The sequence below is a fragment of the Felis catus genome, chromosome A1 (assembly GCF_018350175.1).
Source record: "Felis catus isolate Fca126 chromosome A1, F.catus_Fca126_mat1.0, whole genome shotgun sequence".
NCBI lineage: Eukaryota > Metazoa > Chordata > Mammalia > Carnivora > Felidae > Felis > Felis catus.
Window position 1 is genome coordinate 184,746,440 of NC_058368.1, and position 18,220 is coordinate 184,764,659.

Below are 18,220 nucleotides of genomic sequence, written 5' to 3' on the forward strand. Positions count from 1 at the left end.
GTCCACAGAGGTCCCAGCTGTAGGCTCTCCTACCAGCCACCTCCCAATTGCATTATCCAATTTCTTAAAATAAATCTCTCTTTATATATACCTACATACATATACACACATATCTACACACACACACACACACACACACACACACACACATCCTACTGGTTCTGTTTCCCTGGAAAAACCTGACTAATACAGGGTTTAGCATAACATTCTGTAAAGGAAATCTTTTCACCAAATCCTCTCCTGTCAGCATTTTGACTCCTTTCTATAATTTCAATTTGACTGAAAGATTACTCTCTCCTTTTTTTTTTTTTCTTCTCCCTTAAATAGGCTGTTCTAATCTGGCACTTACTTAGTTAAGGAGCATCTATAACATCCTTGTGCCTTTGAAAAATCCTACTGCAGCATTCTGTTATGGGTATTAATAGGTCTAGGGAACAGGAGAAGAGCAGTACTCAGGACAAGGTGTCACAGAGTAGGGACCTCACAACCAGAGACAAGAATAGGGCCCATGGTGATCCAGGGCAGATGCCAGCATTTGGGGGACCCAAACAATTCAATACCATAGGAATTAGCCCAGGACAAATAGCCTTTAGCACCAACCCTAAATTGACTACTTTGTATCTATAAGAGATGGTTTCAAACTAGAGGCGTCCCAGTTAATATGACTGGCAAGTTTATGGGTTTTTTTTTCTTCTATTAGAAGAGAATAACTTCTATTCTTCTATTCTTCTTTCTTCTGTTAGAGGGAATAACTAAAAGAAAAACATGAGAGCAATAGGAAATCGGTTTGGGGGGAAAAAAGCTATATATTTATTCACATCTGAGTCATAATGAGAATTTTGGCTTTTCTGATTTTATTTCAGAGGGAAAGTTGAGTAACTGCAGGCTACTCGGTATTTTTGACTGTCATAAATCAACCATGCTATAAGTTATGCATGAGTGTATCATGGATTCGCATAGAATGTGGAAAAGCATAGAACACAGAGATAATCAGCACCCAAAGGTGAAGCAGGACAAAAAATAATAACTACAGAATGATGAGGACAGGGCCATCTCCATTAGCTTCTTCTGGGATTATCTGGAAATGCCTGAATCTTTGGAGAGGACAAATCGTAAGGAAATGCCAGAACTATAATATAGTTAAGACTGTATTTTTATTGTAGTGTGCGTGTGTGTGTGTGTGTGTGTGTGTGACATGCATAAATGCATACTTATAAAATATTCATTATATATTCCTGAGGTATGAAAGATAGGTCATAAAATTCATTTATTTCCAGATATTAATAGCCCTAAACAGTGATGGGTACTGGAAGTTGACATTTTGAACATTTCTGTCTTTTAAGCAGCCAAGACTGACAGCATAGTATAATAGTTGAAAGCACATAATCTGGGTGTTTCAAATCACAACTCTTTCATTTAATAGTACCGCGACCTTGAGAAAGTTATATAACTTCTCTGTGTCTCATTTTCTGATGTGTAAAATGGGAATAACAGTAAAAACTTCATAGGGGTAATATTAAGGATTAACAAAGAGACTTAATATCCACCCAGGCCTTAGAACCATGCCTGGAATATGGTGAGGTCTACATAAAGAATTGTTAAATAAAACTAAAATGGGAATACATATTACGATTGTAATAATAAATTGTGTAAATTGTGTTTTTTGTCTTATTTTGATATTTCATTTATTTTCGTTCTTACTAAACCAATCATTTTTATTTTCTTTCTCACATTCAAAAAATGGTGGAAGAAATCTCAATTGCATTTTAAAATTGCTTAAATCAAATAAGTCCATGTAACAACTACAATTAAAGTTAAGATTTCAGTACATTTTTAGAAGTTTAGGAATAGCATTGAAATGAAGGTATTATAAGATTGTGGAGATATTAAACTGATATTTAAAAAGAAAAGAAGGAACAGAAACATCAATATTTCATAGAGAAAATCTAAAAATATAATGGAGCTTTGAAATACAAACTACCATAACATTCTACTCACTAGGGTTTTCCCATTTGAATGAAACAGGGTATTTATAAAGGGTGATTATTTTTTTAAATTCTAGATATGGTTTATAACCAACCAACACTTAGGCCAATCTTATATCTACAATAATCACTGAAAATTGATAAATTGAAAGGATTTACCTGGTACACTCCTAGATTTTTAATTAAAAGGGGCTCTCATTAGGTTTAATATACTGTTTTTAATGACAGAGGAGTGAACTCAAGCATTATTCCTGATTTCCAGTGTCAGGGAAAAAAGAAGAAGACGGTGCCTAACTCTCAGCTAATCAAAAATTTTTTTTTAAAAAATAATAATTATCCAGAATAACCCAGCATTCAAGTTTTTAAAATGCATTTAAAATGCACATACTACAGTAATGTGCTTGTTAACAAAGACATATTTCTACACCTGGTGACACAAAAAATAGCCACTCAAGGACATACTCATAATAGTTCGCAAAGAAGTTCAGCAGCTTAGATCTTTCTGTGAGGAGAGTGTCTGGTTTTCCATACAAGCTAACCTGGAATTGAGAAATAGGGAAGGAAAATTAATATAATGGCTCTCACCAAAAGCATTCAACCTGAGGTAGATCAGGACATGCATGAAAAGATTACACTGCACACCTGGTTTTAGGAAGCTGGAGTCTATGGTCATTACCACTTGTAAACTCTGGGATTTCCTACAGTTATTTACACAAATAGAGCCTCACATCATTAAATCCTCATCAGTGATGCCACTCTCTGCCTCTAGCCACACAGACTGTTAAATTAAAAAATGGTGTTTCTGAGCTTCATCTTCAGGAGACTGAGAGGTTACAATTTTCTTTCCTGGGGAACTCTAGCTAGAGGCTGAGAATCTCCTGGACATTTATTTTCAGTTTCTTTCATTTGTCCTTTGTCCAGAAAGGTCATTGTCTGCTCTTCAGAAGCATCATGCCAAGCCTCTTCTTTGAGACATATACATATAAAGTCTCTTGTATAACTTGCAAAAGAGGCAACCTTGAGCATAAATGCTCAGAGAATATTCTTGTTTTAGGTTGGGTTGCTACAACAGAATATAATAGACTAGGTGGCTTCAACAACAAACATTATTTCTCACAGTTCTGGACACTGGAAAGTCCAAGATCAAGGTACAGGCAGATTTGGTTGCCAGTGAAAGCCCCCTTGCAGACTGCTACCTTTTTGCTGTGTCTTCACATGGTAGAGAAACAGAGAGAAAGGGAGAAAGGGAGAAAGAAATGTCACTCTCTCTTACCTCTTCTTAAAAGAGCTCTTAATCTCATATAAGGACTCGCCTCCTGACCTCATCTAAACCTCCCAAAGACTCTACCTCCTACTACTGTCATATTAGGGTTAGGGTTTCGACATAGGACTTTTGATGAGCACAAATATTTAGTCCATAACAATTTTCTGTTTCTACTTCCAGTATCAAAGGGGTTTTCTTATACCTAAACACTAGCCATACCATCATCCTCTGTATTATACCCTCTGGCCTAGCAAAAGGACAGTTTTGATAACAAAAGTAAGTAGTATTATCTGATGTTCCTCTTCACTTTATATGATTCAGAGAAAATCAAAGATTAAAATGGAACAAAACAGTTTAAGTAAAAAGAGCAGATTCTAAAATCAGTATCTTTTTGATTTTGTATAAAATACTTAATCTTGTTCCCTCTTCTGTTATATTGGATAACAATAACACCTATTTCTCAGATTGCACTGTGGATATTAAATAAGATCCATTTGGTGATTCACCCCAGTACTTCTTGGGTGCCTACTCTGTGTAAATACTGTTCTACATACTCAGGATCGCACAATGAAGACAACTGTCAAAATCTCCACATTACTGAACCTCCATTCTAATCAGTGTGATAAACAAATATGTCCATTTTACAGTTGGGCAGTGCAAAGAACTATGTAGAGAAACAAAAGCAGTGCGAAAGGCTGGAGTGTAACCAAAGGTACTAACTGGGGATAGGATGATCAAGCAAGGCCTCTCTTTGGAGATGAATTTGAGAGGAGACCCATTAAAGTGATAGAACAAGTCATGCACAGACATGGAAGAAGAGAATTCTAAACAGAAAACAGCAAGTGCAAATTCCATGAGATGGCAACATGCTTGGGATCTTCAAGGAATAATGAGCAAGTTGTGGTGGCTTGTGTACAGTGGTCAATGGGGGGAGTAGGGGGAAATGAGAAATAAGGGGAAAGGAATGGAGCAGATCATAGAGACTCTGGCAGAATGAGTGATCAAAATATAGCTATTGTTGACACATTTCATTCCTGTATTTTTGATGCAGGTTGGGATTAGATGCCGATAAGTCCTCTTTCAAAAGAAGAAACTTGCTGAATAGATTATGGTCCTGTCACTTTCCCCCAGTGCTATCAATACCATATTTGGGTGCTCATTGACCCTGGGCTTTCGGTAAGTGGCAATTGCTTTTCATCTATCCAAAGTCCTGTTCATCCTAATGAAGATGCATCATTGGCACTTGCTTCCTGCATGGCTGGGAAAGAGCAGTAGAACCAAAAGGCCCCATCCAGATGGAGGAGCTCAGTAGAACATCTGCCTTGCGTGTCTGTCACCTCCCTACCTTCTGCTGCTGTGTTAGCTGCCAGCCATTGCATCAATTCCTGAATCAAGGGCCCTCCTCTTCTGGTGTTTTCTTAGAGCTTTGACAGATTATCTGCACTGTTATTCCTAACAACATCATGCCATCTTCTTTTTTTTTTTTTTTTAATTTTTTTTTTCCAACGTTTTTTTAATTTATTTTTGGGACAGAGAGAGACAGAGCATGAACGGGGGAGGGGCAGAGAGAGAGGGAGACACAGAATCGGAAACAGGCTCCAGGCTCCGAGCCATCAGCCCAGAGCCTGACGCGGGGCTCGAACTCACGGACCGCGAGATCGTGACCTGGCTGAAGTCGGACGCTTAACCGACTGTGCCACCCAGGCGCCCCTATCTTCTTAAAACTGTAGGAAAATCGTGATAGAAATCTCAGTCCTTTAAAAAACTGCACTATTTGATCTCCAAAATGGATCAATTAAACCAAAGCCACACCTGAAAATTTCCTATCAACTGACATTAGGCAGTTAATTCATTGCATCAATTACATGGATGGCCTATACTGGTCCATACAACACTGAAGAAACAAGAAAGCTATGGAGAACACATTTGTCCCTCTCCAACTCCTATACAACCATTCTAGTCCAAATCACCCTCATCTCCTGCCTGGATTAATATAGAAGCCTCCTGTGGCGCCTGGGTGGCTCAGTCGGTTGAGCGTCTGACTTCAACTCAGGTCATGATCTCATGGTCCGTGAGTTCAAGCCCCGTGTCAGGCTCTGTGCTGACAGCTTGGAGCCTGGAGCCTGATTTGGATTCTGTGTCTCCCTCTCTATCTGTCCCTCCCCTGCTCATGCTCTGTCTCTCTCTCTCTCTGTCAAAAATAAATACACATAAAAAAAAAAACTTTTTTTTAAATATAGAAGCCTCCTGACTGATCTCGTCCAAGCCACTCTAGTCCAAACCATCACTCGCCTGATTATTACTAACACTACATAGCCTCCTAACTAGCCTATTTCCAGTCCAGCTCCCTTAAGTTGATTTTCCACATTTGGTAATGCCAAGTGATATTTTGAAACCAAGTTCTAAACATCTGAGTTTTGCGTAAAACCTTTTTATGAATTCCCAAAACTGTTAGGAATTATTTAATATAGATCAAGATTCCAACTGGCACCCATAAGGCAATGCCTGGTCTAGCCTTTACCTACTTCTTAGCTAAGAACATGCCCCGCCCTGCCCCCCTTCTCTATACTTTAGTCCTATTGGCCTTTATCCTGCTCTGCCAACATGCCATGGTCCTTTCTGCCTTCAGGATTTTTTAATACTGTTGCCTCGGGCTGGAAACTCTTCCCATTCATCTCACATCACCTTCTACACTTTCTCACTTTTTACATACAACTAAAACACCCAAGGATACCTGCCTTGTGCTTCCCGGACAGATCCACCACTCTCTAATCCTCTCTATAGCTCCCTTTACTCTACTTGGGAAGCTCTTCTAGTTTGTGGTTACATGTCATTGTGATTATTTTATTAAATACCCAGTTCCCCACTAGGCTGTACTCACGGGGAAACCAAGGAATTTGCTTTTCTCCTCTTGAATCCCAGCATTTTCTGGCTCCAAAGGTAGTCCTCATTCTACTGCTTTCTGGAGAGATTTGTCAAAGAACAAATAGCCATTTAAACCTAGACAGCTCTCAATGTAAAGATTGCCTGTGTAGGTTTTTTAAACCTGTGCCATTTGCTTTATTTTATACAGACGTAACAACATCAGTACTTTCAAGCATGAGCTTGAGCTAAGAACTGAACTAAGAGCTGAGACATCCATAATATGTGTTTTGAGTAACACTTTGCAAAACCAAAAATCTTGATATTTTCTTCTCACTGAAGGTATATCCAAAAAGCTTGACTGTGGACATAAGCAATACGGTAAAAATGGAACTAGCTAAACTTCTGCTTCCATAAACTTACCTAATTTGTTCAGGGAAAATGAACATCTACTTGTTTATTTCTGATAGGTTCTACTTGGGTGCTTTGGTACCAATTCCATATTTTAGGTGAATAAAAAGGCAAAGCCTTGTTCTGTTGCAACATCATCCCTTACTGTGAAAAACAGACTATTTTCATAAATAGTATTTAATAACACTACCGTAAACTCCTGAGTTCTTAAAAAAGCATTATTTCATACTTGAGGAAAAAGAATAAAAGAATATCACTAATTGGGGCACCTGGGTGGCACCTGGGTGGCTCAGTCGGTTAAACGTCTGGCTTTGGCTCAAGTCATGATCTCAGGGTTCATAAGTTCAGGCCTGCATTGGGCTCTGTGATGACAGCTCAGAGCCTGGAGCCTGCTTCGGATTCTGTGTCTCCCTCTCTCTCTGCCCCTCTCCTGTTCCTGATCTCTCTCTCTCTCTCAAAAATGAATAAACATTAAAAATTTTTAAAAAAGAATACCACTAATCTATCCTAATTATAAATTCCTGTGAAAAATAACAAGAAAGAAGGAAGACAGAAAGATATAGAAAGATAAAGTAACATTGAGAAAGCAGAATACTCAGTCATAAGTCTTAGAATTAGTGATTCTGTGTGAAATCATCATGTCACTCTAATGCACATACAGAAAAATGTAATGGTACACAACTACCCCCTATAACTAACCACTAAATTAATAAGGATTTAAAGCACATAAAAATGATGTTTGATATTTAAAGCATAATATAAACATTCTATAAAATGGTGGGCAATAACTTTATTTCTTTAATATAAGCAATAAATATTTACTATTAATCTACTGTAAGCAAACCACTGGAGTCCATCTGTAAATAAAACCCAAAATCTCTGTCTCCATGAATTTAGATATTACTAGGTAAAGGTAATCAACAAACAATAAATACCATCAGTACTTTATACAATTTGTTGGAAGGTAATAAACGCTATGAAAAAGTAAAACAGGGAGGAGCTGAGAGCACAAGGACAGGGGATTGCAATTTAAATGTGATGGAGAGAGTAAGCCTCATTAGGGTGGTGACACTTAGCAAAGTTTGAAAAAGGTGAGAGAGCTAGCTTTGGGAATATTTGGATGAAGTACATTTCAAGTAGAAGTCAAGACTGTATCTGGGATGTTCTAAGAACAGCAAAGATATGCTTGCGGCTGATTGTGGAGCAAGTGAGGTAGGAAAACACAGGAGAGGAATTCAGAGACCTACCAAGAGGACAGACCACACATTTTCACTTCCCTGTTGGTTAATGGTGTTGAACATCTTTTCATGTGCCATTTGTATATATTCTTTGGTAAAGTCAAGTATTTCCCAAGTTTGAAATTAGTTTGCTTGTTTCTTTACTATAGAGTTTTGAGAATTTTTTTAATGTTTGTTTATTTATTTTGACAGAGAGAGAGAGAGAGAGAGAGAGAGAGAGAGAGAATCCCAAGCAGGCTCTGTGCGGTCAACACAGAGCCCAGATTGGGTCTCAGTCTCACAACCATGAGATCATGACCTGAGCCAAAATCAAGAGTCAGACACTTAACCTACTAAGCCACCCCAGTGTGCCAAGTTTTAAGAGTTTTTATGTTTTTTGGATGCAAGTCCTTTGTTGGACATGTGGTGGGCAAACATTCTCTCCCAGTCTGTAGTTTGTCTTTTTATTCTCTAAATAGTGTATTTTGCAGGGCAAAGGTATTATATTTGATAAATTCCAATTTATCAACTTCTTCTATGGATCTTGCTTTTGGAGTTCCATCTAAGAACACTTTGCTCAACTCCAGGTCTTGAATATTTTCCTCTAAAAGTTTTATAATTTTAAAATTAGATTTGCAATTCATTTTTAGTTGATTTTTATACAAGGATTTTATACAAGATTGAGTGCCATGGTTTGTAAATGGACCCAAATAGTTCCAACATTGTCAAAAGGACTATACTTTTTCCATTGAATCACTTAGGCACCTTTGAAAAAGTCAAATGGCAATTATACAATGGAATATTATTTATGAACAAAAATAAATGAGTTATCAAGTCATGAGAATACATGGAAGAATCATAAATTCATATCTTTAAGTAAAAGAAGCCAGTCTGAAAAGGCTATATACTGTCTGATGACAATTACATGGCATTGTAGAAAAGGCAAAACTATAGAGACAGTAAAAAGATCAGGGATTGCCAGGGGTTTAGAAGGGAGAATTGAAGCATGGGGAATTTTTAGAGTGGTGTAACTATGCTGTATGATTCCTGACATATGACATTATGCACCTGTCAAAGCCATTCAACTTATAAAACTTTACAATGGACCTTAATGTATGCAAAATTTTAAAAATTACTTAGGATGACATATGATCCCAGAATGGAATATAGAATGTGACAAAGCAATCTAACAGTATTACAAATGTATAAAACTACCTCACTGGAAGAGGTGATGCTGACCTAAGTAACTTTGGAAATTAATGGAATTTATAAAATTAAAGGTAAAAGAAACTCTATTTAAATGCTATGCTCAGTCACTTCTAATCATTTTGGCTAAGATCAAGTGTAAACACTATGCTTTAGTTGATAAAATTTTTCCCATGCAAGAAAAGGTTAACAAATTTAACTCAGCTATACATGTATACTGGAATTAAACAATTAAGAGTATAAATGGTGAATGATGGAAGCCCAAGTTCTTATTGTTGGAGTGGGGTCTACGGATAAACAAGAGAAGGAGCTAGAAAGATCCATATGATATTAGAGTTGGAGACATCATTAACTCCTGTTTACCTTAATATCAATTAAAATGATTACATGCAGAAATAATTATAAACACATGTATACACACAGTATACAAATATAAATTTCCTTGATCCATCAACCAAAGGGCCTAGAGTCAGTAACATCTCAGTAGCAGTGGACAAACTTAGTGTTCAGGTCTTGGTTTCTAATACCACTATCCAAGAAAAAGAACCAGGTCTTCTTGGAGAATGAAGGAATGGGGGGATTCTAGGGCTGAAACAGAAAATATAGAAGAGGTTCCTAGTAGGAAATGTACAAGATGTGCCAGGAGCAACTTGTAGTGCCAGGAATTAAGGAAGTACTTTCAAAAACAAAAAACAAAAAACACCATCAGGGCATATGAAAGTGAAACAGGAGCCAACTGAAAGAGTTCCCAATGTTCTGACTTGGAACAATTTGAGCAACAAAACAAAGTCATATTGGATTATAACCCATAAAATAAATATTCATGGACCCATACTCCCAGGTAGATAGGTAGATAGATAGATAGATATAAATAGGGAAAAGAGCTAAATCTTCCATGCAGAAGAATTTCAGGTAGTTTAGTTACAGTCTTTCCTCAAGGAGGAGGGAACATAACCCCCCACTCCTTAAGTATGGGCTAGGTATAGCAACTTGCCTCCAAATAGTTAAGTATGGAAAACAGGGGAAATGAAAAGTTTTCAGTTGAAAAATGACAAACAATATTTCATCCAGATGATCAAAGGCAACATCAACAGTGGTAAGTCACATTGGTAGTATGTGCTCTTGATTTAATGTGATGAAAAAGGTATTTTACCTCTATGATCTTCCTCCCCCAAAAATAAAGCCACAGTCTATGAAAACACTTCAGGGGGTCGCCTGGGTGGCTCAGTCGGTTAAGCGTCCAACTTCAGCTCAGGTCATGATCTCACAGTTCATGGGTTTGAGCCCCATGTCAAGCTTTCTGCTATCAGCACAGAGCCCACATCACATCCTCTGTCCCCCTCTTTCTCTGCTCCTTCCCTGCTCACACTCGCGGTCTCCCCCTCTCTCTCCCCCCTCTCTCAAAAACTAAAAAATAAATAAATAAACACTTAGAAAAAAAATCAGGAAAATCCCAATTGAGGGGCAATCTACAAAAGACCCAACCATACTCTTCAAGACTATCGAGGTGAACAAAAACAAGGTAAGTCTGAGAAACTGCCACAGCTAAGAGAGAACCTAAGTACACGTGACAACTAAATGTAATGTGTATCCTCCATCGAACTCTGGAACAGAAAAAAGAGTTTAGGTAAAAGCTAAAGAAATCTTTAAATAAAAAAGGTACAAACTTTAGTTAATAATAATGTATCTATATTGGTTCATTAATTATAACCAATGTACCATATATTTTTTTTAACGTTTATTTATTTTTGAGACAGAGAGAGACAGAGCATGAACGGGGGAGGGGCAGAGAGAGAGGGAGGCACAGAATCGGAAGCAGGCTCCAGGCTCTGAGCCATCAGCCCAGAGCCCCATGCGGGGCTCGAACTCACGGACCGCGAGATGGTGACCTGAGTGGAAGTCAGACGCTTAACTGACTGAGCCACCCAGGCGCCCCACCAATGTACCATATTAATATGAGATGTTAATAATAGAAGAAACTGTGGGTAGGGGGTATATAGGAACTCTATTATCTTCTCAGTTTTTCTGTAAATATAAAATTGTTTAATTTTTCTGTAAATATAAAATTGTTTAAAGATAGTTTTTCAGGGGCGCCTGGGTGGCGCAGTCGGTTAAGCGTCCGACTTCAGCCAGGTCACGATCTCGCGGTTCATGAGTTCGAGCCCCGCGTCAGGCTCTGGGCTGATGGCTCAGAGCCTGGAGCCTGTTTCCGATTCTGTGTCTCCCTCTCTCTCTGCCCCTCCCCCGTTCATGCTCTGTCTCTCTCTGTCCCAAAAATAAATAAACGTTGAAAAAAAGAAAAAAAAAAAGATAGTTTTTCATTAAAATAGATAAGATACTCAAATGCAAATAAAATCAAATGGTCATATTTGTGTTGATCTATTTCTGGATTCTCCAATGATCTGTGTATTTATACTTTTGACAAAGGAAAAAGAAACTGTATAAAATTTATGTTCATTCTTCTTGAAATATTTGCTAGAATTCACCAGTCAGACCACCTGGGCCATAGATTTCTTTTACAGGTTTTAAACTATGTATTCAGCTTTTTAATAAAGTGATAGGACTATTCAGGTTACCTATTTCATCTTCAGTGAGTTTGGTAATAGTATTTTTTAAGGAATTAGTACATTTTTCTTATTATTGAATATTGAATTCATGTGCATAGAGTTGTTTGTAGCATTTCTTTAGTGTCCTTTTAATATCTGTGGGGTCTGTAGTGATATCGACTTATTCATGCTTTGGTAATTTGTGTCTTTTCTATATTGTTGTTTGGTCAGTCTTCCCAACAACACCTGTGTACTTTTGACACTTTTGAGATTTCCTACAATAAACATTTGTCATTTTATAATTAGAAAATATACCATTTTAAATTTGCTTGTTTCTTCATTTAAATTGTAGATAATAATGCTTACAACATGGGGGGGTGATATGTGGGTTAAAACTGGTAATGCCTATAAAAGTTCGGTATAATTTATGTACAGATGTTAACTATTATGATTATAAGTAAAGGAAGAGAGTTGTGTAACTAAATTAGAAGAATATTGTTATCCAACTTAGGAAGAGATGTCAATATTGTATTATGATTTTATGGGTTCAAGAGAAGAACCTACATTTTAAAACATGGTTTCCGGGGCACCTGGGTGGCGCAGTCGGTTAGGTGTCCGACTTCAGCCAGGTCACGATCTCGCGGTCCGTGAGTTCGAGCCCTGCGTCAGACTCTGGGCTGATGGCTCGGAGCCTGGAGCCTGTTTCCGATTCTGTGTCTCCCTCTCTCTCTGCCTCCCCTGTTCATGCTCTGTCTCTCTCTGTCCCAAAAATAAATAAACGTTGAAAAAAAAAATTTAAAACATGGTTTCCTACAACACTTAAAATGAGGTTGCTCACAATTAGATGTCTATGTGACATTTATTGACTTAAAATTTTTAATCATTTTTAAAAATGACTAACCACAACTAAAAATTCAAAATCTTTATCAACAAGTATAAAAGAACAGCAGAACATAAGCAATTATCTCATTAGTTCTGAAACATCCAATGTATTTCTTTGAAGCCCAGTCACCTAAACTAAATCTTACCATACAGTTGGATGATTCATATTATTTAGGTCCCCAGGTAGATTACTTGTGAGCTTAGAGCATGCTGGCATATTTGTCCTATGTTTCAGATTAAAAAACAAAATTGAAAAAACTAATATAAACCAGCACTGGAAAAATTAGTTCAAATAATATAATACTTTTAAACCTTGCCTTTTATATTAGCATGGATTTTAGAGGCAAATAGGACAGGGAGAGGGAATTGTATTTTCCTTTAAAGCACTTAAGGTGGGATGATACAAATACTCTATCCCACAAAAAAAATTTTTGCTAAATTCCCTCCCTCTGAAGCATAGAACTCTATCTGGCATTTGGAAGATGCTACTCTATGAGGAAGTGATCTCCTAAATACTGAGCTCTTAGAGCCCCATGAATTTACAGGTAGGATTGAGGAGAGAGAAATGACAAGATAAGAAGGATTCCAAATGTAGGAGAAAGAAGGGCATTAGATGAAGCCAAAACATTCAGTATGATTTATGCAATACCCAAGTACTAATTCAAGCCAACAGCATACTTCCAGGCTATATGCAACTACCAAATTACCATAAATTAAGCTCAGGCAAAAATAAGGCCATAAAATGGACATTTTACAGTGGCTATTGACTACAATGTTCAGTTTGCATTAAATCTTCTGAAATATTGTTACTTTGTCAACTGAATTAGTAATTGGTATCTTCTTGGGAGGGAAATATATAATACTTCAAACTCCGTATATATTACTCACCACAATTAAAGTCACTCGCTGTAAGAAGCTGCTATCTATATGCATCAGACTAATTATTTTGTGCTTTTTTACTAAGATAATGGGACACTGCTGCCAGTGGGCAAATCCTGATCATACATTATACCACACTTCCTAGCAATTTTTATGGAAAACTACAGGTGGAGACAGATTATAATGGGAACATCTAATTGAAATTCATCTCCATTTTGCTTCAGATGGAAGGCATGCTGCTTGAGCCCTGAAACATATTCAATTTCATTCAAATTGGATGCAGATTTTTCCAGCAAAACTAAATTCAAAAGACATATATTTCGAAGGGTCCTAGAAGAAAGGAGTACCATAAACGTTGACCACTTGGGTTTGTTAAGCTGCTGCTTTCCAAGGTAGGAATAGAAAACTGAACTTCTAGTAAAGGCTGTTATCTTTGTGATACCATATTGCACTGGCAGTTAGTAACTCCGAGGCTTCACAAAGACCATAAAGGAAAACTGTCCAATCCTTTAATAAATCCTCTAATACTCCACAGTCAGGTCTCTTCATTCATGTGCAGATCCCCACTGTCTCCTTCTTCCATGTCCACCTTTGGCACTGGCTCCTAGGACAGAAGATGGAGATTTTCCCAATGAAGTATTGAGTAGGAAGGTATCTCCTTCCCGGGCCAAGAAAAGTTTTAAACACAAACACACTCATACTCATGCACACACATGCAAAGCACATGCACATTCTTCCACACACTCACACACATGCATACATACATGAACATGCACATTCATACATAACATATATGTATGTGTATATTTGCATGTACACGTGCACATGCGTGTGTATGTGATACGCATATTCCCCTCCTTCACAATAAACCAAAACATCCTTCATTGGCAATAAGGCTGATAAAATGCTTAGCAAAGTATCAGGTAAGTACTCAATACAATATTATTTAAAATGAAAATTTTCTGAGTTATTTTTGTTAAACGCTACATAATATATTTCTTAAGAACAATTGATTTACTCCTAAATCCACTCATTTACTTAACCCATATTTGATGAACACCATCTATGTGCCACTTACTAAAGCAGGTGCCAGAGATAGACCAGGGACCTCAAAGGTCTCAGCCTTTAAGAAGCTTTAATTTGCATGCAGAAGAAACAAACAGGTAAATATGTCAGGTGCTGATATGTAATACAAGGAAAAATAACACAATGCGGTGAAAGGAGAGTAATGGTGGCTGCTATATATACAGTATTCAGAGAAGGCTTCTCTCAGAGGGTCATATTTCAAGAGACCTGAATGAAATAAGAGAGTAAAAAACTGGAGGAAGAGGATTCTAGGCAGAAGGAATGGCCTATACAAAGGCAGAAGTATGCTGTAGGTAGATATAACGAGAGGAGAGCAAAAGGAGATGAGGTCAGAGAGAGAGTTAAGAAAAGATAAGGTTCCACCTTAGAAGGTATGGTAATGACTTTGTGAGGTGGGTGCCACTGGAGGGCTATAAATAGAGAGCTACATGATCTGATCTTTAACAGGCCTTTCTCTGCTTGCTCTATAGAAAAAAAAGATGGAAGGGAGAAGGGAGAGACACAGGCAATGCATTTAGGAGGTCACTACTCGAATCCAGGGGAGAGATGATGGTGACTTGAACTAGCACCCTGCATTGCACGTGGTGAGAAGTGACCAGATTCTGTATATATTTTGAAAGTAGAGACTTCTGGAGTTGTTTTATAGACAATCTGGAGTAGATTTATATAGGTATGTGAAGAAAAAAAAAAGGGATTCAAAGTTTACTCCAAAGCTTTCTTCCTGAGCAACTGGAAGAACTAAATTGTATGTCAAGTGCCCAGGACACATTAGGTACTAAAAGATGCTGGCAATCAGTATGCATATTATTCCCTTGGTGTGAGACCAGAACTGTCCTCTTTACCAGACACAGAAGACCTAATGAATAGCTGTAGTGGAAGACTTTGTCTTTGAGCTGTTAGTTTGTATCATGAAGGGAGACTCTACATGCCAAACACTTCTTCACTGGGGGGGGGAAGGAGCTGGAGTCTTAAAACAGAAGCTGTAGATAAATCTCCAGGGATTCCATGGACAGTTCCTATAAAGTTTTTTTTTTTTTTTTTTTTACTGCTATATTAAGATATGCTCAAATCTTCACAGGCAACACACTATAATCAAAATTAATCCAATCCTTCTGATATGGCGTTATACTCACAAATAAGCATTTATGCAAGCTTCGAATACAGTGAAATAAATTTCTGACATAAAACCAAAAAAAAAAAAGAAAGCAATACAACTAAATTCAATCTTTTAGGAAGTATAGAAAGGTGGTTTCTTTAAGGAGACATATTCAGCATGAAGATCGTATTGGTTACAAATATAAACAGCTCCCTATAAAGTATAAATAAATTCACAGAATATGGAACGATAGAGCCACAATAACTTAATAAGAGAGAATAGAGCATCCCAAAAATATATTGCTAAATGTAAAGTTGCCAACCAGGTACACAACTTCCAAAACATTCTCTAAAATGTGTAATATTCCAAAATATTCTCCTTACAGCCCTTTCCAGAGTAAGAATATTAACTGGCTAAACCATGGGCAGGGCACAGGAAGATAATTCTAAAGATGTCAGCCCTGTTCCTTAAGAGTTTCCGGTCTCTATGATGAAATCGTTGAGAAGGCAATTTCATACCCCCCAAAAAAAAATGTGTCTGTAAACAAAAACACATCCACATATTTGCCATTCCCATATTGATACAAATGTGTAACTAGAAAATATCATCTATACCAACACGTGCTAGATATTCCTTATCTGCTCCTTCAGTTCCACTCTCCAGCCTTCTCCATCTTGTCTGGTGTCTCAGAAGTCTGACTTTTATAGACTGCATCGCCTGGACTCCTGGCCTTATGGATCTGGCCAATGAAAAGCACCAGAAAGAGATCAAAGGGCCAAAGGAGAGAGAAGTTTTCCTCCCTGCCAGAGGATGGGGTGACAATGGCTGTCCATGGTGCCTGTGCAGGAGTCTTCTCTTACAGCTATAAGTCCCACCAAGTTCTGGTAACTACTTCCTCCCCTTGCACCTATTTCCTACTACTGCTAGGATGGCTCATCATCCCTTAACAGTCCCCCCTAAACTTGCTCACACCTTTGTAAATAAGCGGTTATTAAAGTGTCTTTAATAACCTCTCAAAGAGACTTTCCATTTCCTGCCACCCAACTGATATGATACAGTGATCTCCAAACTTAATTCATAATCATTTGTAAAGCTTTTTAGAAACACAGATTCCCAGAGCCTATCCAAGACCTAATGAATCAGAATCTCTATGCTTGGAGCTAAAGAACAAATAGCTTCAATAAACAACATAGGTGATTCCAACGCAGCCAATCTGGCAACCATCCCCACACCAGCATTTGGGAACCAGCCACCCTCTCTGAAGACCTTCCCATGCCAAACTGAGGCATCTGAAAACAAACATGGTGCTTCCAGAATCCAACCTCAGCCACCCTTCCCTCTGACACCAGAGCAACCAGTACACAGAAAAAGTGGGTTCTCCACGGGGACATCGAAAGCCAAGGAAAACAAGTGTATGGTCTCACATGATAGGAGATACTCCTGAGCACATAAAATAAATGCTCAACTACTCCCTTCACATTTTATTAGATTCTCAATTGAAAATCACTTTTCAACCATTTTACAGGAAATGAAATGCATTTTTACCTCCATCTGGTGCCAAAATTAACAAAGTAGAAAATGCCGAGTAGTTTAGACCTGCCCAGCTTTAGTTCAGAATGGGCACTGGAGCACCCAGTGCCCTCCAGCCTTGGGGAAATGAGGCCTGTTTATTCCTGAACCATGAACCTCTGGTAGGACCAGCAGATAAAGAGAATCAAGAGCCCAACCTGCTCCAGTCTCGTGAGATCTACTCTCCATTCTGAAGCCAAAGGCATCAGGAGATGGGCTAAGCTGACCATCTGTTCTTCTCTCTGATAATATGTAATTAAGTAATTTATTTATTCAGCACTTGAACCCCCTCCTCTCACCTCCCATTAGTCAGGGATGATTATGCCAGACCCAGCTGTAGGTAACATATTGCACACTCAGACAAGCTCTGTGCTACAAAGCACTCTGCTAGCCTCCTGGCTATCACCACCTCTCAGACCTGACCACAGGAGTAACTGCGCGAGGCTTGCTGCTCTGCTGGCTTTGCTTTCTTCCCCAACGCTTAGGCGCCACTTTCCTGCTGTGCATTAAACCATTTACTGTGCATATTTAATTCATTTGTTCAAAGATGAATTTACCCACATCCTCTGATCACTTCCACCAAGCCAGCTAGGCATCACCAATGGATTTCTCCCATCTGGTAAATTTTATCTAAAATATAAACAAACAAATGTACACAGAGCCTGACATACAACTATAGAGTGCTGGGATTGATTCCATAAGCCTCCAGCAAAACGTACCACTGAAACTATGATTACATATAGCATATGTAATGTTTTGCATATTACATGTGATGCTTTGCATAGTACATCTGTTTTTGTAGCCTGACCAACAAATATTTCCCTTTTGCTGATAGTGCGTTTTTAATATTTTATGGGAGACCATCATTCTTTACTCAATGTCCCTGGAGTTTATTGAGGCTGGCTCAATTCAAGGTTGGCCTAGCCCAATGAATGCAAATTCTAGAAATATTTTTTTTAATTTTGTTTATGTTTATTTATTTTTAAGAGCGAGAGAGACAGAGCGTGAGCAGGGGAGGGGCAGAGAGAGAGGGAGACACTGAATTGGAAGCAGGCTCCAAGCTCTGAGCTGTCAGCACAGAGCCCAACATGGGGTTCGAACTCACAGAATGTGAGATTGTGACCTGAGCCAAAGTCGGACGCTTAACCAACTGAGCCACCCAGGTGCCCCTGGAAATATTTGTTTTAAATGAAGCTTTTTCCACTGATGTCTAAGAA

General features: G+C 38.2%; 1 long non-coding RNA gene across 1 annotated transcript in view; it reads right to left on the bottom strand.

Moving 5' to 3' along the window:
- Window positions 1-12,460: 12,460 nt before the first annotated feature.
- LOC109503252 overlaps window positions 12,461-18,220 on the bottom strand; it is an 87,495-nt gene continuing 81,735 nt past the window's right edge. The window contains exon 6 of the long non-coding RNA XR_002744981.2: window positions 12,461-13,856. This is a non-coding gene — a long non-coding RNA (uncharacterized LOC109503252). The remainder of the gene's footprint in view (window positions 13,857-18,220) is intronic.